Here is a 25,418-nt window from a genome sequence, read left to right on the forward strand (position 1 = left end):
GGCTGCTTTTCTGGTGCCCTGAAACCTTCTTAATAGAAGGCACACGGGAGCTTCGTCTGAGCCAAAGCTCACATCAAGACTCCTAAAAACGACTGGGTCTGTGGCAAACTTTGGAGTGGAACATGGACTCCAGCAATTCTAAACTGAAAGGAAATGTTTGCAGCAATATTCTCCAGCTTCCTATGATCTTCGGGGGAAGTACTCAGAGATGGAGCATTCTTCTGGAACAAGTCTCTCCTGAAGGCCAAAAAGTGCTTCCGTGGACCACTTAACAACACTGAAGGGTGAGAAAGGTAGTTCTTGAAATCAGAATACTTTGCTTAATTATAGAACAATCCTCAATAAAACATTTCCCTGACCTAACATTACAAAAACTGTTTTTGCTTTTTTTTAAGCAATGAACAGGATGCTACACACTATCACTATCTCTAACTAAACAAACACATAACTAAATATTTACTAAAAAAAAGATGATTTCCCACTGCTCAGAGAAGAGGATTCTGACAAGGGCTTCTATCTGGCAATCACAGAACCATAGTCAAGACTCAAGGGAAAGTTGTTCCAGCTCTATCCCTCATAACTTTCAGTGGGGTGTAAGGGCAGTTAGAGTGCAGATGTAGTTTTAAAGACCAATAATGACAATTGGGAGGCCAAGCTCACTCTTTTTGGGGACAGGCCCACCAGAATTAGAACACATATGGATCAGTAGAGATCTTCCCTATTAACATCAAGGTTGTCAGAATGTTTATAAGGTAACATATTCTAATGCCTACTTGTAAAGAAAAAAAGTATATCGTGCAGTTCTGTCACTGGAAAAAAATAGTATCCCAGGAATGTAAAGGCAGTTAAATATGCAAATTTAACTTTACAGTGGATTGGGTCCTGATGTACCTAATGGCACAGACTTAGTATTGGAGTACTAGCACTTCTTTTTAAAAAAAATTACATGAAAAAAAATTTAAAAAAAGACCTGCTATTCAAGCGATCTAAATACATAATTTAGAGTTTCTGGTTCTTGGAGCAGACGTTATCAAGTTCTATGTTTCTTACATGATGTCTACAGTGTTAGGCACCTAGTAATTGTACATGCAGCAGCCACCAATATGACAAACAATATCTCAAACATTAAAAAAAGCATGGAGACATGACTAATATATGCATGTTGGATGTCCCTTTGAAATTCCTCCATAGCCACTGATTCTATTGGCATCTGACTGTACAAGAAACTTAAGTCCTTGCTTTGAATTAAAGTCTAATGTTTGGGTTTCGGTGGACAGGACCACAACACAGAAACCTTGTATAGCCCTCTCTGAGTCTGGTTCTCCTATGAAAAAATAAGAACAAGGCACCTAATTTATCTATTTGGGACTCAAGAATTAGATATTTTTTTCTTTAAATGGATGACTGATAATAGCTATACGCACAACATTTAGAGCACTCATCATACTTCCAGTTCCTACACCTGTATTTATTATATATTCTTTTTGCTGTTCCTTACCCCTTATTGTAACTACAGAACAAAGGATTATTCCCACTGAAGAACAGTTAGTGAAGAGCAGAAATTATACAGATCTCTATAATGGTGTGTTAGGGAAGCTCTATTCCCACAAGATTCACAAAATGGAGGCCACCTAATTAAGCTAGTAGTAGAGGGGTCATAGAACTTTTTCATATAATACCTGACTACATATTCCATGTATATAATGCAGAAGGACAAAAGTACAAATGGGTTCAAAGTGGAATTAGACAAACATGGAAGAAGAGTTCATCAGTGGCTGTTAAGTATGATGATTTGGATACCACTCCAAACTCTTCTGATCATAAAAATCCAGAAAACTATGTTAAGAATAGATACTCTACTCGTTTATAGAAACTTATTCTAATCCACTGTTCCTGGGTGGTAACAAAGACAGAGCCATGGGGATTGTCTTATTTAGCCTAGCATTTCTTATGCTCTCAGCCCCCTGAGGCCACTGACAAAGGTGGACAGGGAAGGAAGGTGTTTCTATCATAGTCATACCACTGCATAAACAAATGATTTAGGAAGGCTCCTTGCGTTACGTCTTCTCTGCACTCTTTTAACAGCTTCTTGCACCCTACATACCTCCCTGATAACCTACAGAACCTCAAACTATTGAACGTTTTTGACTGGGACTCCAGGGGTTTTTAGCAGTTGTCTCTAGTTGTGTCACTTGGTCACAGCTGAGGAAAATAATTTGCCTTGTCACTACCTGTTTCTGGGCCGCTATCATGTCAGGGTTGTGTATACGTTATCACAGTCTCTTTCCCACAGAAGTTGTATGCTGAACCCATTTTGGTTGTTTCTACAACTATGTCTACTAGCTGGAGTTTCTGGTTGACACGTTTCTGTTGTTTTCCAGCAAGTTTCCTACCAAGGAACACACTGCTAAATGAAAGAGTTACAGTATCAGCTTAAAAAAGGGAAAATCTTTAAAGGGCAGAGGTATATCCAAGACACCTCTTAGCAAAACTCTGGATTCCAGCTCTAGGCTCCTTCCATGAGAATAATCAATGGTAATATTTGATGTAGCTCATTCAAACACAGGCAAATGTGAACTATTTCACTCGTCATTCATCTGCTTGCTGATCCTGGGTTCTGGGAGAAATGTGAAAAGTTGAACCTCACATTTTATCTTTGAGTAGGATAGGGAACGCCAAGCGCCAAGAGAAATTGTGTGTGGGCTTTTGGGAAGGATTGCTTTTTAATGAACATGTAAAACCTCATCTACTGCCAAATATGCTACAAACACAGAGGAGCAAATTAAAATTTCTGAAGGAAAACAGTATGAAATTTCTAACAAGTACAACTAAAATGATCAGAAAGTCCTGCAGGAATTTCCTGAGGGAACATGGAGACATTGCTTCTGAGGAAGAAATGTTGCCCACAGTCAATGATGATAGAAGCAGTTGATTACAGTACAGAACTGGAGGTACAGTTGTATTTACTGTTTGTCTAAGTACAGATAGTATGATCCATCTATCCATGCACTTCCTTGTCTTCATTCTCCCATCTTGGATTGATTGAATACAGCTGATAAAAAAGGTTGTTTGGTAGAAATACTGTGATTAATTATTTTCTCTAGCCTTTGTATTTCTTACACATTTTCTTTTTAATGTTATTTGAATATATACTTTTAAAATGTGTTTCCTTTTCATATATAATTGTTGATAGGAAACACATTTTTTCCCAGCTTTATGTGAACTGAAAAAAACAAGAGAGAAAAGGCTCTATTATATATTATACTGAACATATATATAAGCTCTGCAAAGCATAAAACTTTAATTTGTAGTGAATAGCACCAGCACCCTAATCCAGTCATATGTTTTAAAGTGAGCTCATGTTTATGGAATTGTAAAGCCCATAATAAATAACTAATGGTAAAATAAATTAAAATATTTAGGTGGATCCATAGGCAGAAATGTATCAGAGCTGAGCAGGGCTTGCTGCACTTCAATTGCGGAGACAAGGATGGAGCTCTAGAGTTTGTTCTTCAATCATCTCCCCCAACCCCTCACAACTACTGATTCATTCAATTGTTACAGATAGCACATGGAGCTGTCACACATAGTGAATTTCTCTGATGTCTATAAAAATTGCAGTGTAATATAAATAATACCTTATCTGTGTCACTAATTGAGGGCCAAATTGAGACCTGAGAGATAGCAAATGGACTGGGAAATAAGGGACTGTTCGATGACAGCGAGAGTGGCAGAATTTGGACCTTGGAGCAAGATTCCTCAAGTGAAGACCTGAAGGCGAAATGCAGCTCATGATGCCCAGCCAAAGCACCTGACAAATGAGCCTACCTGGGGAGTGGCCTCAAATCCAGATAAGGTGAGTGATAAGAGCCCTGGGATCTTAGTCACACATATGTATGAGGCAGGGAGAAGTAGCTGCAAGTAGCAGCTACAAGGGCACAAGCACATCCCACTCCTCCCATTCACGTGTGCTTCTGAGCATAATCCTACTTGGGTTTTAATCTGTCTGCTCTTCTTTGTTATTTTTTTGTCTCTTTTCAAAAAGGAGTATACGTTTCTGGGTTTTTTTGTTCCCAACTACTCTGTTCTCAGTAGAATGTTAAAAGCATATTCCTTGAAGATGTTTCCACAGTCCTTCACCTCATTCCTTTTTTTAAGAAGCCAAAATTTGGGCCCTAAAGTACACCAGGGAAGTTAATTCTCCATGCATCTGGTATTTCTGCTTCCTCTTTTCTTAAGCTGGTCCATCCAAAGAAGTGCTTTGGCTTGAATTCTAAAAATATCTTAAAATTTTGCACATAAAAAAGTGCTTAAAACATGGTTCCATGTGTGTCAGTTGGTGAATATGCTTTAACGATTGTTATAAAAAGTAAAAAAAAAGGCCTAGAACAGTCGATAGGGTAAGTGTATATGGTACATTTACATAACATGCCTTTAAATAACTAGAAGAGGATTGTCTGCAATGCCTGTTTACCTGTGATAAGTCACAATGGGTACACTTACACAGACAATCTGCTAGTGAACTTATTCATCAGACTCTTGATGGTCATGAGGCTTGAATCCTAGCTCACTCCTTGGCCCTGTCCTTAAGATTGTCCCTCCACGCAGTCTCTGGGATGAGTTTGCTGTAAAAAGAACTGGTGCTGGGCAGCGTTGATGCAAGCGAACCAGCACCACTTGGCCTCCAGGTGAGGGGACGGTCCCTGCGTTTCATTTAGACAGCGTCATTTCATACACATGCACAGATGCTTACGCATGAGATTAACACACTCTTATTTTTATCTGGCATTGCACATGTCTTTATTTCAACCTGGTAATTATGGCATTAGGCTGATAGGAAGACAGATGGGGCATCAGCATAGCAATCAAATTTTGTGTGCCTTTCCCTGAAGTTGTCCTGTAAGTGTTGACAAGAGAAGCATAAAGGCTAAAGAAACCCGACCACCTGCCAACCTCTTCTAGGTTAACCCATGGGGCACTATTTTGGCACTTACCATTAATATAGAAGATGCAGTGAAAGAAATGAAGTTATATCCCTTAATATGCCCCTTAATATGTCCCTTAGAACTTATAGGGCAGAGGAAATCCTGCCCCTTTTGAGTTGCTCTGGAGAATGTCTTGGGTGATGGGACTCCTAACTTCAACACCTTAGTTCAGAGCCTAAACTTGTGAATGAAGGCCAAAACCCTACTGCTGTCCTTGCAATCAAAGCCTGTCCTGCATAATATACTACGCAATATTATTCCAGCAATATGTTTATGTTGCATATACTTATAAGGCCCACAGCTTTATTATTATAGCTGTCATCTTTTTTTAAAAAATATGGATCTTCTAGTATATTTTTTATGCTACAGCTTCATGATTCATTCCAGCTTGGCTTTGGCACAACATTTTTCCACCCACATAGAAAAGCATGCCAAGCCTACGAGGTTTTGCAATATTCTTTTGTAGTATTAGTTTTATCAGGCAATCAAGTAAATATTAATATAACTTTTTTTTGAAAAAAAGCAAGTTTTGCTGTCAGCTGCACTACTTTCAGTGTGATAATATGAAGTATCAACATGCATCTTCTTTGAAAAATTCAACTTATATATTCCCAAACATTTGTAACTTTAAACTGTTCATGAGTATGAACTTAATATCACAGGTATTTTTACTTTTTTCCATATAGATTGTTTGTGTTCATCAGGACTCAAAGTCTGCTCATTTTATTCACATGAGCATTCCCATTTGACTCAGAGTAGGTAAAACCCAGCAGCTTTATGAGCACAGTTATGTGCTCTGGTACAAACACAGTTATGCTGGCATGTAAGTTTTAATGTTATTGTAGCTTATTCTAGATCCTGAACAGACATAACCTGCAGCAGTTTCAGTACTTCCAAAACTGTGATAGCATGTTTAGACTGACGTATTTTACCAGTTTAACAATATAATTAAACCAGATAAACTTTCAGGTCTAAATCTGATGTCAGAGAATAAGAATCTGCCTCATATACCCTTCAAATGATGGGTTTTGGATGATTATTTTGGAGACGGGTGAACACATAGATACATAAGAGATATTGCCCAGTTTCACAATCTTTTTGTGTGATGAATCTCTTTTTCTCACTCACATAGGTGAATAAGTATTGTGGCACTTCAAGTGAATGCAATCCAAAGTAAAAGCTGCAGAGTAGAACCCATAAAATACGTAATATAGTAGATAAGCTTTCCAGTCATGCTGTGAAATAAGATTGTTTATTATTTCCTGTCATATCACTGCATGGTAATTTTCAGTTCATGATCCGGTGGTTCCTGCCCAGCATCCTTTCTAAACTTTTTAATCCACAGCTACAGGAATATAGCTACCATGCTTAATCCATGGCTACAGGCTACACAGAAATCTAGTTCCTGGTCATTAACAAACCAGATGAGCCACATGTTCCTTATATTGGTTAACAAACTCACATACAAAAAAATCTATTTCAGGTTAACTGAAAGGAATTTATTGTATAACTTTAAATTCAGCCACCAAACCCCAAAATTCATTATTTGCACAGTTCTATTTCCAGCACACGTAAATATGCCATTCCTGTTCATTAATAGTACCACAACCTACCTCTGTCCTTTCTTCCCTGTGAATAGGGCTATTCTTCACACTGCCAACACTTGTTTACCACTTCCATAACTTCCATGGCATCCGTTACGAGATTCAGCTTGCCTGAATTTAAGCTATGCAACACAGGTGTCTATATCTGAGCTTGTCCAAGTTCCCATCATAGTCAAGGGAAAGCTCAGATTCAATTCAGTTTCCTAAACATAGGTGTCTCATTGATGTGTTAGATGTTGTGTGTTGTCACCCTTTGGCTGCTCCAGAAGAGCATGGGTCACCCCTAGGTCTTGTGTCTTATCTGCAGGCTTCATGCAGATACCTTATGTTCTTGATGGCACCTCAAATGGCACTAGAAGGCTGTGCTTAGGCAACCTTCAAACTCTCCATTAATTTTAATAGGAGCTTAACACCTAATTGAGGTGCAGATATCTACACTGCAGACACCATAAATTAGGCTGAGTTGAATCCTGCGCACTCAGACTTGAGGGGAACAGACACTGTCTGTTTTGGGGCTTGCTGAGACTTCTCTGACTAACCTATCCTGACTTATTTAGGGCTATTCTGAATTCAGACATTCTTCTCATGAGATGCTTTTTCCTTTGAAATTATACTTAAAATCCTTACACATAGACTGAAGAATCCCCTATCACTTTTAAACAGAAAGTGAAAGTATTGACATATTTTGTACAGCCATTTACAACAATGCAACCCATTACTATCTAGCATAATGAAACAACCAATAAAACACAAATTCAAGAGGACCATCTACACACACAGTGCTAACTCTGCCTCAAGGAAATCAACTAATGCTCAAGTGTCCATAGGAACTTTCTCTAAAAGGAAATGTACTTTTTCAGGACCCTTCAATACTCTTACTGCATTTTTAATTCTAAACAACAGCAAGAGCAAAGTAAATCAAGACATTAAAAAAAAAAAAAAAAAAGGAAATTAGGTGCTATGGAGAAAACCACAATCAGCACCATCTGTAGCCTAATTACATTCAACAGGGCATAGGAGAATACTCACCCACAACTGACCAAAATAAATGGACATTCCTAAAGACTCTTAGGGCTCTAACAACAAAGCATCTGCCTAAGACAGCAGACAAAATTTTAAAGGGCACTGTCCCACTCATATCGCAGACAAATGGAATAGATGCAAATTGCAAGGAGGTGGTTCTGTACCACTTATTGACTTCTCCCAGAGCTCAGTAGTGAGCCTCTCAAAACCTGAGGTATCTAAGGCTACATCTGCCTTAGCAAATACAGAGCAATGAGAATAAGTGCTGAGGAATGATGTGTACACCGCAAACTTTTCAGGGGTTTAACATCAGACTAGTTCTAGTTTCTTCCTGTTGACTGAATTTCCATTAGCAATTCAAGGGTGTTAGGTAGTCTTCTGGAGCACATTTTGTAGTTAATGTCATCCAAAAGGAATCCAGCTTGCATGCTTTGAGAGGCTCCATCATGTAAACCAAAGCTTCTCTGGCCAGCAGGTCAAGAGAGGTGATTCTGCCCCTCTAACTCTGCTCTGGTGGCACTTCACCTGGAGTACTGTGTCCAGCTCTGGAGTCCTCAGTACAAGAAAGACATGGACCTGATGGAGCACATCCAGAGGAGGGCCACAAAAATGATCAGAGGGCTCTAACACCTCTCCTGTGAGGAAAGGCTGAGAGAGTTGGTGTTGTTCAACCTGGAGAAGAGAAGGCTCCAGGGACACCTTATTGCAGCCTTTCAGGATTTAAAGGGGACTTATAAGATGGGGACAGACTCTTTAATAGGGCCTGTAGCGATAGGACAAGGGGTAATGGTTTTAAATAAAAAACGGTAGATTCAGACTAGATAGAAGGAAGAAATCTTTTATGATGAGGGTGGTGAAACACTGAAACGGGTTGCCCAGAGAGGTTGTAGAGGTCCCATCCCTGGAAACACTCAAGGTCAGGGGCTCTGAGCAACCTGATCTAGTTGAAGATGTTCCTGCTCACTGCAGGGTGGGTTGGACTAGATGAATATTAAATGTCCCTTCCAACCCAAACCATTCTATGATTCTATGATTCTGTACTAGGTAGGGGCAGTCAGGAGATCCCCCTCAAAGTAGCATTCACAACTCAAACTAAAACACTAGTAAAGACCTGTCCTTAAACAGCTCCTTCTCCTATCTTCTGATTTTGGTAGTATGTCCTGCTTGCGGCTTCTGGGACACCTTTGTACACTGTATACATCCATTAATCTCCAGAGGTATTTCTGTCCTCTAACAGAAGTATTCATTGGGATACAAAAAAATTAGAGGTCTGGGCAGATGCGGCTATCAGTGTCTTCATATGATATGACTGTGGTTGTCTGAGTCCGTTTCCCAAATTACAGATGTACATCAGAGAAGTTATCGTAATTAACACTCTTCATGAGAAGTTCAGGACAGTCTCCAGAAAATGAATTGTCAGAGATGTAATTACATTAACTAAACAGGGTTATCCCCAGATTTTTGCACTGCACTTGTTTTATGACTGTACTAATGGCTTCTCATGCCAGGTTTGATTACCTGCTACTTTTTGCCAGTTCTCTGTATAAAGGAGTGTATATGTATTTTATACACTCATTCTGTACATTCATAGTCACTGTCCTCTCGGCACACTTCATTCATAGCTTCTTTGCATCTTTACATTTGGTGATGTAGTAAACGGAGCACAAAGGATTAACTAGTTTCCAAAGGGTGCTGTTCAACAATGGTTTGCCTTCTGAATCATGGATTAGCAAATAATCATTTGTTCTGATGATGTAATATTTGTAACTTACAGTAATGTTACTGAAGGGAGGAGTTCGGTGAAAATTGGTTTGAACAGGTCTCTCTGGTTTATGATCCTTCCTGTTCCCCTGCTCATGCACTGACTTAATCTTAGTAAACACATTTGTTTCCTAGTTCTCCTTCAGATCCTAATTTGCAAACAGCTTGGAGAATCCTGCTTTCAACCCCAAAAGCATCAAGCAAAAAAAAAAAAAAAAAAAAAAAAAAAAAAAGTGTCTTAGGACTGAAAAGCAAAAGAAAGTATCTTAGCACTGGAAAATTATTTAACTTCCAGTCATTGCATTCTAACTCAGCATAAAATTAACTCCCTGGAGACTTCTGATAAATACATTTATCTTTCTAAGCTTTTGTTTGGCTAAGAATCTGGAGTATATCAATGCTTTCTTTTTAAGGCAGTTCCTGCAAGGCAATACTAAATGTTACTTACTTTTATTAGAGGTAAAAAAATAAATAGATTATATTAATATGTTTGTTACCAGAAATGTATAACGTTTAAAGCACTTTTAGACATTCAGGTGAAATATTTTCTTTAGCTGTTAAAAATTGCTGTTTCATCAGGGCTGCAGACTTTCTCAGGAATACCTTGCATACTTACTGATAAATCCTGAAATGGAATTCTTCTTTTTTCCCTATTTCCATTCCTTTTCTACCACAGAAAAGTGAGTACGAGTAAGGATTATCTCATCACTTTGTACTCATTCACCCCAGTAGCAACCATTGTTGAAAAATCAACAGTCATCATCTGTTGTCCCACCACAACGTATACCATAATGTGAAAAATAAATGGTTACTTTCAAGTATCAAATGCCAATATAGGGAGTATTTCTGTTAATGAAGACTAATAAATATTTACTTTCTAATGATACCATGGTGTGTATCTGATTGTGTGCAATAAAATAAAACATATGTGAAAGACTGGATGGTTTCAAGATGGAAAATCATGCTTAGACCATGGAGTGAACAGGAAGGAGGAAGCCATTATTCTGCGTGATGGATTGCGATTGTGGACTTGACAGTTGCAGGATGGAGATTCCTGCCAAATGCCAAGCCACCTCCTCTGCATGCGGCTGCGATGTTTCTCAACTTACAAACCACCTTGATTACATAGTCCTGAGCACAGTCCACTGCTGACTCGAATCTGTTATCTGTAACAGAACCACAACATCTCCTCTTAACATCGCATTAGAGGTTTCTTGCTGCTCAGATAAAGTGGACTTTTACAAGAAGTTCAGTGATATCAATACCAGCCCCTTGCCAATGAGAAGAAGCAGAGCTGCTTTTTTTTTACTGAGAATCACTGTTTATAAATTATTTTCCCAGCTGAACACTGAAGATTATGTATACTATTCAAAAGAAGGGCAAGTTAACTCAAAAAGCAAATGCAGTAAGCATACGTATAGGATTATGTGCGAACATTCCCAAACTGTGAAATAACTCAAACAGATAGGCATGCAGTGATGCATAGGTCAATCAAGTCACAGCATGCTTTTGTTTAGTTTAATAGTAGATACTTCACAAACATAACATTTTTAGTTGCACACTGCGCAGTCAAACAATATCGTAAATGGATATTTTGTGTGTGTTCTTCAGCTCATATTCTATTCAAATCAATGTAAGGTTTTTCAGTTTTGATTTTTTTTTAAGGTTGAATAAGTTTCTAGTGACTTTCTTACTATTGTTAGAAAATGCTTTGGTAAACAGCCATACTTCTTATCCATTTAGAATATGTTGACCTAGAACTTTTCTGAAGAGTATTCATCATATCCTTAAACACTTAGCTTACTTTTACACCTTAAAGCCAAATGATTTGGGTAGTAACCAGCAGTTTAGTGGTAACGTAGTCCATTGACCCACTATCAACAAAGGCCACTGGAATTTCTTATTGTTTTCACTCAGTCTTAAACATGAGAATTGATAGCTGAATGGCTCTCTTGTTGCTGGGACAGAAAGACTGGTTAAAACTGTGAACACCATTCATGTTAAACATAATTTCAAAATTTGTTTTGGTGATGAGTCACAACTAAACCAAACATTTTAAAAACTCCCACAGAATAAAAAGTTTTACATTTTTATTTTAAAAATTAACTTGGAGGGGAATTCTGATTTCAATTCAACCCCAAATTTCTCATTGTTAGCAATATCATTTATACAACTACAGTTACAGATATTTACTTAATTTTATGGCTCAGTTGTGGAAGTCCATAATAAAACTCATGCCATAACATATTCATTGAAAGAGGATTGCAGGACAATGGAAAGACACGGTAAACTGCTGCCTTCTCTAATCAGTATGTTGAATGCCTACATCCTCCTCTTGTTAAGTACCAAAGTGTTCATCAGAACAAAAACATGAGATACTTTGATCTGGAAAATAAGGTAAGATGTTTTAATGATACACTGCAGACACAATTCATCCTACCTAATGTTAATCACCTATGTGAGGCACGTAAATTAGGGCATTAGTCACCTCAGACTCCCTCTAACGTCGCAGGAGGAAGATGAGCACTTTCTCAGGGTGGCAGGGAGACTTGGTGGCTCCACAAGAGCGGAGGGAGCTGTAGTGGCTGGGCTATAATGACGGTGCCTCAGCGGTGCGGCTGAAGCTGGAGGGATCAAGTGCAGGTTCAGGCACTACCTCATACCTCCTGGCTTTCAAAACAAATCAGTGAAATACTGTAATTGTTCCCAATTTTTTATTCAGTTTGGAAATGTTTTTTTTTTTTTGGCAGGAAACATAAGAAAAATCTTTCTGATTCCACAAAACTTCTATATCATTAGAAAGAGGAAAGTACAGTTGGTCCAAATCATCCCACCAGCTTCATCTGTGAGTGCTGCAAAAGGCTTATATCACCAGTTCATACAGGAAAAGGTGTGTCTTTATCCTTCAGCAAACTACATTTATGACTTCAGAAATGGCCTTTAATAGGATCTGGAAAGAAGCCAAGTCAACTCAACCTTTGGCCTACAGGCAGGTCAAGCAGAAGTGATGATTTTGTGGGACAAAATGGGGAGATTAGAAGGACACCTGAACTGCAAGATGAATTCAGCAAGAGGCACATAAATCCCTTGGGTGGTCTTCTTTGTATTCTCTGATTTAAATTGCTGTCTGTACAGAAATGTGAACTCAGAATACATTATTGCAAGTCTTTGGGAACATCAGCATTATGGGATAATGCAGACACACGTATCTGTCATCTTGAATAAAGGGAAATGGAATGAAGCTGGTATAGTGTAAGGTGTCAAAGGCAAGGATGCCTCTATGACTTAAAGCTTTCTAGATTCCTAGAACCAGGGACCTCGGGAAACCCTGTGGGAAGGGAGTCTGGAGGTCATCTACAGCAACCCCCAGCTCAAAGTGGAACTATTGCAAATACTGGATCAGCTCAGCCAGGGCCTTGTCCAGCTGAGTGCTGGAGTCCTCCAGTGAGGGAGATGCCACAGCTGCTCTGGTTTTTATACTGGAACAAGTCACTCAGAGACATGACAGGTTGCACACATGGTCACTACCTTCAAACAGCTCTGTCCTTTCACAATCAAAGACTGATGCAGGATGGGGGAAGAGGTGGTCGTCCTTTGTATGCATCGCTGCTCCCATGCAGAAATTTTGAGGACCCTGGAGGTGGAAGCAGTTAGGAGGGGAAGATGAGAGACTGCCTCCATTCTCCTACTCCCACTCAGTCTGATCTCAGAGTCTCTTTTCCTCCAAAGCATTTGGCTCCTAGTCACCATGTTTCCTCAGAGGCCTCCACCAACTCCCAGTAGGTCTGATATCCTTTTCCTGAGGGCAAATTTCCTCCCCCAGTAACATTCCCAGATCTTACACTTTGCTCCACTGTTGACTATGTTCTGACTCTCCTAACACTCCCCCCACTCTTCTGCAGAAAAAATCTCTCCCACTTGAACTTCCCACATACCCTTTCTCATCCTTCCAGACTAACCCCCAAATTCCAACAAGTCAAAGCCCTAGTTTTTCCTGTCCATCCAACTCGACCTCTCATCTGTTGTCCCTCACCCGAAGTCCCTTGCTCCAAGCTTCTCAGCTTCTGCCAACCCTTCCTTTCCCCACACAGACATGACCCTCCTGTGCTGTTGCCACCTTCTGCTATCACCATCACTTCAGAGACAGCTTCCACTGGATATCAAGACCCAGGTCACTCTCTGCCTAACCCTTCCTGCTTTCTGGATTTCCCTTGGGTTTCCTCTGCTTTGGCGGGGATCTAAAGACCTCACACTCTCCACCAAGAATGCACTTCAGTGTTTGCTTAATGGGCAAGAAAAAAAGTACATCCACAAAAAAGAAGACAGACAGAAGCCACAGATACAGCAGAATATAACCTTCTTGCCGTTGTGAATGATTTGAAATCCTTTTCTACAAAAGAGATCAAATATAATTGAGGCTAAGTGAGAAATACAGGGCTCTAGACAGACAAGTGGACCTAGAATCAGCAAAATTATATCACTAAAATGAAAGAACTGCTGGGCTGTTGGTTAAGGTGGAAAGGAACTCAGTTTGGCATTATTAAGTCTTATCAAGGATAATGAAAGCTAAGTAGTTGTAGTCTGTGTGGCTGGCCATTGGAGTGGAAACCAGAACCTATGTATGAGGCTTTACATACACAGCATAGGGAAGGTAAGGTGCCCCAAGACATGATCGAAATCTATGTTTTCACCATACTCACTGTTCAGGTACTTTCAGCTATTTTACAGCAAATACAAAGATCAAGACATGTCTTACCTTGCATTCACAGACCAGAACCTGTAAATAGGTGCCTACACCTCCTCTTTCCAAAAGCATACTTCTGAAATGTGCTGGTGATAGAAATGTTGCTATCTAATTAGAACAAGTAAAGCTGTAGAAGGCAATGTGGGAGACCAGGATTTAATTTCTTCCAGTCTTTCAAATGTCAGATCTCCTACTCATCTGAGTTGAATTGAAAGGGTCTTGACCAGGAAGTGTATAAACAGGCCTCGAAGGAGGGAGCTCTGCCCAAACCTACTTTGTGCAGTCTACAGAATAATGCACCTCTGTGGAGGTACCTGTCCAGTGACATTTGAATTTTCTGCTACACAGTAAAACAACTTCAAGACGAAGAGCAGAGAGTGTGCATGAAACCCCATCTCTCCCTTTCTAAACAATGTCACCCCTGGGGAGGACGTTTTCCTTGGAGAAATGTTGGTTTCAACCCCTTCAGTCAGAGCAAAGTGTTGAATCTGAGTCTAGCTTCCTAAGCGAACAGCTTAACCAGAGAGTATTGTATGAAAGGTGGGTGGCAGATCCTCCTCCACTGTCTGTTCTAAAAACGCACCCACAAAGTATTTTCCAAGGAGCCTTCTGGGTGTGCATTAGGTGTTTTTTTTTGAGAATGTCTGCAGGTTTGAGCCCCCCAGGAGACTTCAGCAGAGGAATGCCTAGGTTCTTAGGTGGGAGATAGCTATCAGGCTGCTTAAACTGTTCTGGGCATGTGCCAAAGCAGAACTCTGGACACCCAGAAGAGCTGAAGCTCAGACAGGCAGGTGCCTTCAGCAAGATTAAAATAAAGCACCTAAGCATTTATGGTGCAACTGAGGAGAATTTCATCAAAGAAAGAGAAAAGTGATTTTCCCAATAACATTTGCCCCACTAAGGCACTCAAAATTTCAATTGCAAAATTTACTTTGATGCTTAAAATTACACTACTGACACCTTGACTGAACTAAATAGGTAGACTGCTGTTTCCCCCAATGCATCTGGATTTACAAAGTAGGTATTCCATTGCCTAAGGCCCCCAAGGATCCCAGTCTTCTGGGCATGCTTAGATCACGTCTAATGCATATCAACAGCACTGGGTTCAGCACAAGGTAGAGCTGTCATGGTCACTTTAATTCAAAAACAGTGGTGTAGGAGAAGAAGAAGAAGTGGTGGTGGTGTCCACCCTTCGCATACTAGCCTACAGTATCGACAGCCTGCACAGCCATGGGTGACACAGGTTCATTGAATTCTGGCATCTAACTGCAAGCACAAGAGCAGATAAATCCTTCCCGGTGGAGCTGTGGCAAGACTTCTATAACAAGGAAATTATTGGGGTTTTTTCATGTTATTCCTAATGAAGTATATTTTGAAGAACTTATGGAAGGTCTTCCTGTCCCAGCTGATGTCCTGCATGGACCAGTTCAGTCCACAGTCAGGTTAATTAACCTTTTCTGTTCAATAAGCTTGCCTACTCTGTAAAAGAATAACTCAATCTAACGTGTCATATTCCAAACGGATGGGGACCGCACCACAGCCACCTACTCCCGTCTGTGAATAGAATGAATTTAGCCCACTTCCACTGAAAAGGGCAAACAGTGACAGCAGCTGTCTGTTGGGACAAGATGATAATGAAGTGTGAATAACAAGCCTGCCTTTCACGTTGATATTATGCAGATTATTCTTACTTGGTAACACCCGGAATTACTGAGAAACTTAAACACATGCTGCTTGGTTAGGTAAACTATGAAAGAATATGGGAACCCAAAGGCACTGTAAAAAAAAAAAAAAAGCCCAACCTCGTTGCCAGATTGGATTCAAAATTCTGCAAAGCTGGTGAACGTAGGCTGGAGAAAACAAAATACAGCAATGCTATCTATGACACAAGAAGAAAAATAGGAAACTCAGCACAGGGTTTAAAGATTTCTGTGGAGGTGGGTGAGTCACTGTTGCTCACACTTTGAAGTGAGTGAGACAAGCCTGTGCGTCATATATTGTTTCCTCTTAATCTGCAGAGAACAGGCCATCCCAAGCCATTGATGGAAGCCAAACACTTGGAGCACAAATGAAACGTGACTGGACATGGGTTTCTCTTAGTCAAGCATCCTGGGAGACTAGAACCGCAAGTCAGACTCTGTCAGCAGTTGAAATACCTTTGGTTTACAGGTTAACAACCTGATGATAAAAATGAACTGTGGCTGAAACTAAGCCTACGTGGGCCTAATGCAATTAGGAGCCAAGTTTCATACCGCTATAGGGCTGATACTACACCCACTGAAGTCAATGATAATCTTTCCATGAATAACAGAGGCAGATCCTTTCATCTCTCAATGCCCATACTTATAAAACAGGGATAACGGTACTTTCTTTCTCCTATGTTTGCAGCCTCAAAAACATTTTGTGGCAAGGACTGCCCCTCTCTAGTCACTCCATGTGGCATTTAACACCTCCAAATTCCTCTCTTGTTTGGAATTTGAAGCTAGAAAAAAACATTAGGGCTGGCATGACATTTCCAGCAGATACGATGTTTGCTGTATACAGAGTACCACAGACTTGTGTAGATCTGAAGACATAAGTCTATGGGTACCACTAGAAACTCTGTAAATAAGTGCTACTGGCAGTTTTTAAACACCTGTCTAAAAACTCTTGGGTTTTTATTTCTTCTTCTTTGAACTACTACAGTAGTATAAAGCTTGTGAAGGCAGCATAGCTGTTGGATATCTAAGAATTTCGTAGGAGTCTACAGGCACAAGGCTGACTCCATCAGTGAAGATAACTGCTAAGTTGAATAAGTTGGATATTTATTTATCTTTTATTCATACAGTGCTGCTTAAATGTGTAGCTCAACATAGTAATTAAGAACAGTCTCTAGCACATACAGGACATATAGCAAAAGAAAGACTTGCATGATCTATATTGCATTGATCTGTACTGATAATTGAAATGGACCCTTCATTTCATCTTTAAGTTACTTATTTGAACGTATCCTTGATTGTTTATTTGCCCTTTATGGGAAGCAACTATACCTTGTATAGACTGTTGTTATTCACTCTTTTGGAAGAGATGCTGACAGACTTGTTTACATCCTCTGCAGGTCTTGGGTCTTCTTTTTTCTTTTTCTTCTTTTCAAGTAAATATTTGTTTACTTGGACATGACATGCTGGAAAAGCATTTTATTACAGTTTTGTACCAAAGTCCCACACCATTAAATACCATGCAAACATACGCACTACATGAAAAGATATTAATCTTCATTTAGGCTTAAGTAGACAGAGTCAAGACCTTTCTAGGCTCTAAGGACCTTATTAATGAATATGATCAAGTAAAATGGTGTTAACACTCTAGAGGAATCTTTCCTCAGAGTCCTCTAGTGTCCTCAGTTAGACCTCCAGATCCTGTCAAACTGCTGCCATGTCACAGCATACCTGAAAGGTCACCATTTCAGGAGAAGAGCCAGAGGTAACAGCCTGCAAGTCCTTCATAGTTTGCAGAGCCCCTTCCGTCTTGAAAACCTGGTGTCTATCCTGGTGGACCTGCCCATTTTAAGGCTAGAAAAATCTCTCAAAATGATAGACTCTTTCAAAACTTTTTTAAGTCAAATACTTTGTTGTTGCTCTTGAAAGAAAACAAATCCTTGGGCAACTGAGCATAGAAAATAGGGCTGAACAACCTGTTTAGAAATCCCAACCTGACTAAACACAGCAAGTTTCAGCTTGATGAAGACTGATTGTGCTGAGGATGGCCTGAAGCCCACATAATGCAGCTAACTTCCGTGTCAGTTAGGAGCTTCAATGAGCTGGGGAAGACACTTTCATTTAAAGAGAAGGGTCCACTCAGCTATTGGAATTGGATTTAGTATTGCTCACAAAATATAAACAAGAAAAAGAAAAAAAAAGTGTATTGAAATAACCTGGGTGGCATTTTTTCAGTTTTATAGACATCATAATCTCTGAGATGCTTGTCAAGGAGCAAAGGGGACTGATTCACTACAGTGTTTTATTCCAAAATGACACATGGATGTAAGGCTCCTGGGATTGATTGAGTCATATGAACATAAAATTGTGTCAAAGAGGTAGTGGATTTGGCTCAAAATATCGATTAATGTTTTGAGGATGGGGATGCTGCCTCCTACTACTTCAAAATAGCATGAAATGTTTTTTAGGTAAAACAGCAGTGGCTGCCAATAATTCACTAGGCTGGTTGAAAACACTTTCACATGACTGCAGGTAACCATGTGTTATAAACTAGATGAGACCTGGGAAAACACTCTAGGCAGTGGTAGGCAGACAGGTAAACTTAGCCTCATGCTTTGCTTTTAGAAGTTCCAGTACGTACTGCCGCAACCAGTTTTTGTTTTGTTTTTTTCCCAGAGAGCCAGTCTGTAACCACAGACAAATGTTTTTCTCTGTTGAAACTCATCCTTATGGCACGACAGCCTGACTAATTCTTCGTTATACTGCGTACGTAATACGAATGCTCAAACATAAAAGGGATGAAAGACCAAAGTGGGAGAAATTTTCCCTCAATTTTTTTTTCCAGAAAAGCAGAACCTGGCATACTCTGATCTTTTCGTTGGTTCCCAATGCTCAAACAGTAGAAGCGAATATCCGCCACTGATGCCAGTTAGGCTTCTAAATTTATTTAAGAAATCTTTCTCTTAGACTTCTCCTTTGTCAGTTTTTTCCTATAGGCTCTTTCTCTCATACTCTGGATTGAACTCATTCTGTTCAATAGCCCATGACATACAGACTCTGTCTTCTAGTTTCTGATGTCTAGAATCTGTTCATGTCCTATGTTAGCAGTTAGTTAGCAGTTTAAGGTGAAAAAAAAAAATTGCTCTTTGTTGCTTGCCATAAAAATTCATCCTTCACATCTGAAAGTCAAACTGTTCTTTCTCCATACGTTTAAGCAGCTATCAAAACTCAGCTATGGAAATCTGGGCCCCAGTTCAGCAAAACACAACTATTTGCTTAATAATGGATGAGATGAGGCTGATCCAGCTCACTTTTCCATGTATAGACTGTGCAAGGCTTACTTCCCAGAGCTAGGGAAGTAAGAAAATTATTTTCATAAGCAGCATAGGTGGGCACAACTCAAGGAAAACATCCTGACCACATCCCAGATGGGGCTTGGAGCTGCCATTATGGACTGAGCTGGGTATTGCTGACAGGATCACGCTCACACAGAGCTGTTGTTCAGCTACACGGCCGCACCAAAGGAGCTAATACTCTCTTGTTTAGTCGTACTCCAACTATCTTTACTCACAGTGAGCAATTCTTTTGAAGTCGATGTGTCTACGCAAGTGAGTAATGGCCTCAGGATCCGGCCCTTCAATAGTCTATGACGTGTTATGTTTCAAATGCTTCTGCACTGTTGTTTTTCATACTGCATTGCAATTTACCTACTGGAATTATCTTCCGAATAGCTTCTTTCCACAGATTCCATTATGTGTATTCTTTTATTTATTACATTTTCACTTTGATCTGCATGCCAATCAAGATAAGCTCAATAAAGATAGAATTTTAATGAACACAAGGAACTATGTGTAGCTGCAACAGCCAGTTTTACTAGTTTTATGGGAGTGTGCATTTATTTTTACTTGTGTAACATCCAGATTGTAAGGCTGCAGTGTGTGAAGCACTTCATATTCATTTGGTTGTTGTAAAAAATGAGATATCTGTATTATTTCATGACTACCATAAGTACCTCATTTTATCTGTTTGATATTTTTTGTTCTAATATATAGAATTAAAGGAGGCTGTTAAGAAAAACAAATACTAAATAGAATCATGACAAAGACAACTATCTTCCAGAGGGGATACCTAGGAGTCTTTAAGAACAGTGACCACTAACAGTGAAATGTCTACCACCTGGCTCCAGATAGGTTATAGACAGATGTTTCTAAGATCAGGATCAAAGAAACTTGAACCTGTTAAAACCCTTTGCCTGGAGTAACAAGGGTGGGAGACAAGCAGCAGTTGCTGGGTATCTGTTTATTCTAGTAGGAAAGAAGTGGGACAGGACTGAGGGGAACATATTGAAAACACAGAGTGAAGGGCTAAGGCTTAAATGGAGACATGCAAGCCTTTTGACATCTTTATTTTCTGTTATATATTTTTTGATAAGTAATACATGGGTTACCTGAATGAGGCATTCAACACAAGCTCGTGGAGAGATATTTCTGTACATGTGTCAAACACAGTTAGGCTACAATCAGGAGACAGAATTAGCTTTCCCCAGTCCAAGGTCCAGACATAAAGTTGTTAGGGGGACAGTTTCTATCATCACAATAGACAGGGGCTGGGAAAAAGAGCAGGTTCCAATTGTGAGAGAGGTTTAAAAAAAAGGAGGGGGAAAGAGGAGAGGTCTATGGTAGAAAAGGTCTTGCAAGAGGATCTAAAACACAGCCTGTCCTGCAACAATGGATGGTGCTTTAACAGATAACAACCACCAGAGCTGTGTAGGTACATGAAATTAGTCAAAATGTAAGGGTTAGACTTCATTGGCTGTAATGTAACAACATTAGTGAAAGTGATCACTGCTTCATAATCGAAGTGGTTGTTACCAAAGAGATGATGTTTTGACTACAATCAAGCATGCACTTTGTGTTCCTTTTCGTTTTTCTGGAAACATTGAATTGCCCCATCACTGAAGTCATTTGCGGGTGTTTGGACTGTGGCACAACATGGACAGCATATTGGACCTATTCTACAAAGTGTCAATTCTGGAGATAAAGTTGATACCAGTTGCCTGTCCAAGGTGCATATTGCAATGAAAAGTAGATTTCTGTACAGCTTTGCCATTACTAGCAGAACTGTGCACTTCCATGGAGTGTAAACTGCTGAATGACATAGGGATGATGTGCTTTTCCCCTTTTGGAGGTACCTTGCGCCACTGTTGGTGGAGTGCTCTGGATGGAGCCCTGGGGCCTCGCTGCAACCTCAATTCCTGAGGGGCACTCAAGTGTGTGCTGCATGATTCCAAGAACAGACACAGGGCAAATTTGCACCTAAACAATCACTTCTGCAGAGCACTGAATTGCTAACACATATGCACTGGTTGAGCACCAGCCTACCCCTCTGAGTGAAACTCATTCCCCTTCCAAATTCCAGTGACAAATACCTATATTGGAAGATAAATATGCTCTTCTTTAGCAGAGGTTTACTACAGTTTAGCAACCGGAAAAAAAGAGGAAGCAGCACCATGTGTCCACCCAGCCCTTAGCGAAACACCAGTGGGTTATGAAGAATTGCCTCAGACTCACCATCATAATTTTTTGCTGTATATTAAAAGTGTTGTGATAAACAAGGTCAGATGCAGCTGTCATACAAACGAAGAAAGCAAAAGGCAGATTCTCTTCCCTAAATTCACCTTCATCTTCCAGTACTGTCTCAGAAGTATGAGGTACCATAGTTCAAAGATCACTAAATTTTAACCAGTTTCAAGAGTTTGTCTGACCATTTTCTTGATGACATGATTAAAGCGCTTGTTAAGAAAATGACAGAAGGACTCCAGCAACATAGGCAGAGGTTGTAGCAGCTCAAGCAATTAGTGCCACAGAGATAATAATAGCGCTCAGTGTCCATGAGACAGGGGAAGTGTGGAAAACACATGGCTCTGCCAGAAGAATCAGCAAAAGGAGGATGGAGTACACAAATGGGAATGAAGGATGAGACACAGCATGTTCTTACCGTGGTGGGAAAAGTATAGTATACATGCTAGCGAAGGAGCAAGACAGTATGCCTGCCTCTCAAAGATGCAGGACATTTGGCTGTTCATGGTTTGTCAGTGCTTCATCACAGAAATTGTTTATGCTTCACTCTGAATGTATGTGTGAGAGTTTTTGGTCCTTGCCTTAATCTTTTGCTCAAATCTCCCATCTCCCCTGTCAAGCTCATTCTCTTTTCTTCAGAGTAGGACTTTTCCTCAACATGTCCTCAGTGCAACATTGGACTTACCTGGACAGCCAGGGCTTGGTCTGTGCTCTGCACTGCTGCTGGGACAGCTCTGTCACTGTATGTGGGATTTCCAGGTTTTGACAAATGTGGACATACCAGCAAAAGGCCTGTCTATATTGGCCATAGCCTTGGAAGATTCCACCAGCTAAGTACTCCAGCGTAGACAGTTTCAAGCACAGAGTACATATCTCTCTGTATTTTGTTCAGATGTGACCATAGTCTTCTGCCTTGTTTCAGGGAAAGTATTACCTTGATTTGAAAGTAGTGGAAGAATCTCTGTTAATTTTCAAGCAGAAACGATAAAGTACAAATCATTTCTTTCCCTTTACTCAGGTGTATGGCATAGCAAGGTTTGACTTTAAATCATTAGCAGAAAACTATTGTTAAAATTTTGGGATGAACAACTGGATAAAAATCCATACAATAAAAAAAAAAAAGGTCTCTTGCTGTCTTAAGGAGAGAGTTAATGATTTATTTGGTCCTGATTTGTCCTTTGGTATAATCTGCACAGTTAAGGCACAACACAGTATGAACACGGGTTGGATCCCAACCTCTGCACTTACGAGACCCAGTCCTGTTTCACTGGCTTCAAGGAAACCTGAAGAGTGAAACCAGAATACGGTGCCCTGCAGGCTGGGTAAATACATAGGAAAGCTGTGCAGCATTGCAGGTTCCATCAAGGAAAGCCAATAGCAAGAAAAAGGTGTTTACCCATTACCACGAGGAAAATGAATGGTATATACCAGGCAAACCCTCCCTCGCCTCAAAGGGAAATTAACCACAGGAGGTGCATCCTTGGTGTACACACACCTTCACAAGTAGAGAGGGCTGGAATAACAAGCAGCTTTCCCTGAGATCCCTGCAGGTGTGTGAAACTGCGCGTGAACTCTTCCCAAGAAAGAGTCAAATTCGGGTTGGTGGAAAGGGAATTTAAGTGGAATCCCTGGTAAAATCTTGCTGGGTAGAGGAAGCATTGCGTGCAGGTCTGCTGACGGCATGAAGCCAAAAGGCAGTGCACATACGTAATCTATCAGTCGCTTTGACATCTGTGGGGTGGCTTCACTGAAGTGACTTCATGCCTCAGAGATCTGCTGAGCTGCGCTGCCAGACGACCTGCGGCCTGACTTGCTCATCCCCCAGGGCTGCAACATTTTCTCTGTTGCCACCGTCCCTCAGGGAACAGGCTTCCCTTTTGGTCGGGCTGGGAATCTGTGGCCTGTGGGTTGGGCTGGATCTGAAGCTCCTTTCCAGAGGACCTGCAGTCACCCTGGCAGGAGGAAGGTGGACACAGGCATCTCGCTACTGCACGGAAGGTGAATGTTAATTGTGTTTCTAGTTATCATAGCAGAAGTCTATTGTATGTGTCAATCTGCAGCCCACAAAGAATGTACCAAAATCCTGACTGAATGCTAAGTTGAAAAAAAAAATCCCATCCTGTGACTGCAGAACCTTCTCTGTCCATGAACCTGCAGCAAATGATACAACAGCTGCATCAGGTGCAGCAACATCTGATCCTTCACGTGCTATTAAGCAGACCGTTTATCACCTAACTCTCCACACAACAGAGCCTGCATTATTATTACGATGAGCATAACCTTGTACTCTGTCAGTGATTAATTTATGTTTGTGTCTTCTGCTAACAAATGGATTTTGCAGTGAGCATTAATGACAGGACACAACTACTTTTGCTGAAAGAAATGTGGACTTAAGTCAAAACATTTTTAAAATTACTGTCACATTCACAACTTTTTTCTAAAGCAAAACTGTCTCTCCATTTCCTCCGTCACAAAAATAAATGAAGCGTTTTGGTTTTTTTAAGTAGAATGTTAAATTCAATTTGAAATCTGCACAGCACATTTTCTTTTCAATCAATTCAAGATGATTTCTTGAATGACAACAAAATGTTATCAAGATAACAAGGAAGTCAATTATTCTCACAATCTTGTCTCATTGACTATACTGAGGGCAGCATCCAGAGGTCACTGCTTGTAGGTAAGTATATTTTTAAAGGGCAAATGCTCTGAAACAAAAAACATTGCAAAGTGATGCAAATGAAGCAAATGTGATGCAAATGAACCTCCCCAGTGCCAGTAAAAAAATACTTTGAGATATGGCTTGGAAACCGAAGAAACTGGATAAAGAAAAGGTATTCAGGATCATGTATTTTACAACTAAATATCAGTATGTACATTAAATACAAATGTTACAATTGTTCTGAGAGAGAGATTAAAACTTTACTCTCTGTGATTAACTATCTGTGAGGAAACAGATTAAAGAGGTATTTGCCGTCTAACAAATACCTATAACATTATAGTGAAACCCTTTGAAACATAATTCTGATTTAGAAAAGTCCTCCTAAAGCTTCTATGTGAATATTCATAAACATCATCAAGTACTAAGAAAAAACTGACATCCTAATTACAAAATTATGTCTGTGGAAGAAAATAGCAGTGTGCCATGCTAAAAATATACCACCCAAAAAACTCTCCTAATAACCTATTTAAAAATAGAAGTTTGATTTCAGATGCAGTTTTAGGGGGTGGATCAATGAATCAAAGTAATATAAGGCTGGAAATGACCTTAAGGCATTGCTCTGTTCCCAGATCATCCCTACAGGCGTTTTTCTAGCCCACCCTTAAAAGCCTCCAAAAAAGGAGATTTTTCAATTCTCTCAAGTGAATTTATCTTTTTATGGTAATCTTCTTACTGTAGTAGACTTTTACATTCCCTCCTCAGTCTTCCCTTTTTAGACCAAGCAATTCTCTTTCTACGGCTCTTCTTTTGTATATCATGTTTTCTAAACCTCTTACCCTGCATGTTACCTTCTCCTGGAGTTTACCTACATCCTTGTTCAAGTGCAGTGCCCAAAAGTGGGCACAGTCTTCCACCTGAGGTTTCACCGACGCCAAACAGAGCTGAGCAGTCACCTCCTGTCTCTTACAGATGATGTTCTTGATCACATCATACTGAATTTGTCTTGTTCACAACATCCTCAGATTGCTGACTTGGTTTGTGCTTCACAGTAATCTCCAAATCCTTTCCTGTTGTGCTGCTGTATCTCTCATTATTCTCCATTTTATTTGTGTGTTTGATTTTTCCCTCTGAACTGCAGTTCTCTGCACTTCCCCCTGCTTAGTTTCATTCTGTGAATTTCAGGCCACAGCTCCACTTTGTGTATTTGATTTCCAAAGCTCTCCTTCAAAGTGTTTGGAGCATCATCCCGTGACAAATTAACAGTGCATGTATGCTCTCTAGCCTGTTGCCTAGACCCTTAATGAAAACCCAGATTAAGGCCGGGACCAGGACAAAAGCCTGCAAAGACCCCACTTGGAAGGACTTC

Source organism: Nyctibius grandis, chromosome 2 (assembly GCF_013368605.1).
Source record: "Nyctibius grandis isolate bNycGra1 chromosome 2, bNycGra1.pri, whole genome shotgun sequence".
NCBI lineage: Eukaryota > Metazoa > Chordata > Aves > Nyctibiiformes > Nyctibiidae > Nyctibius > Nyctibius grandis.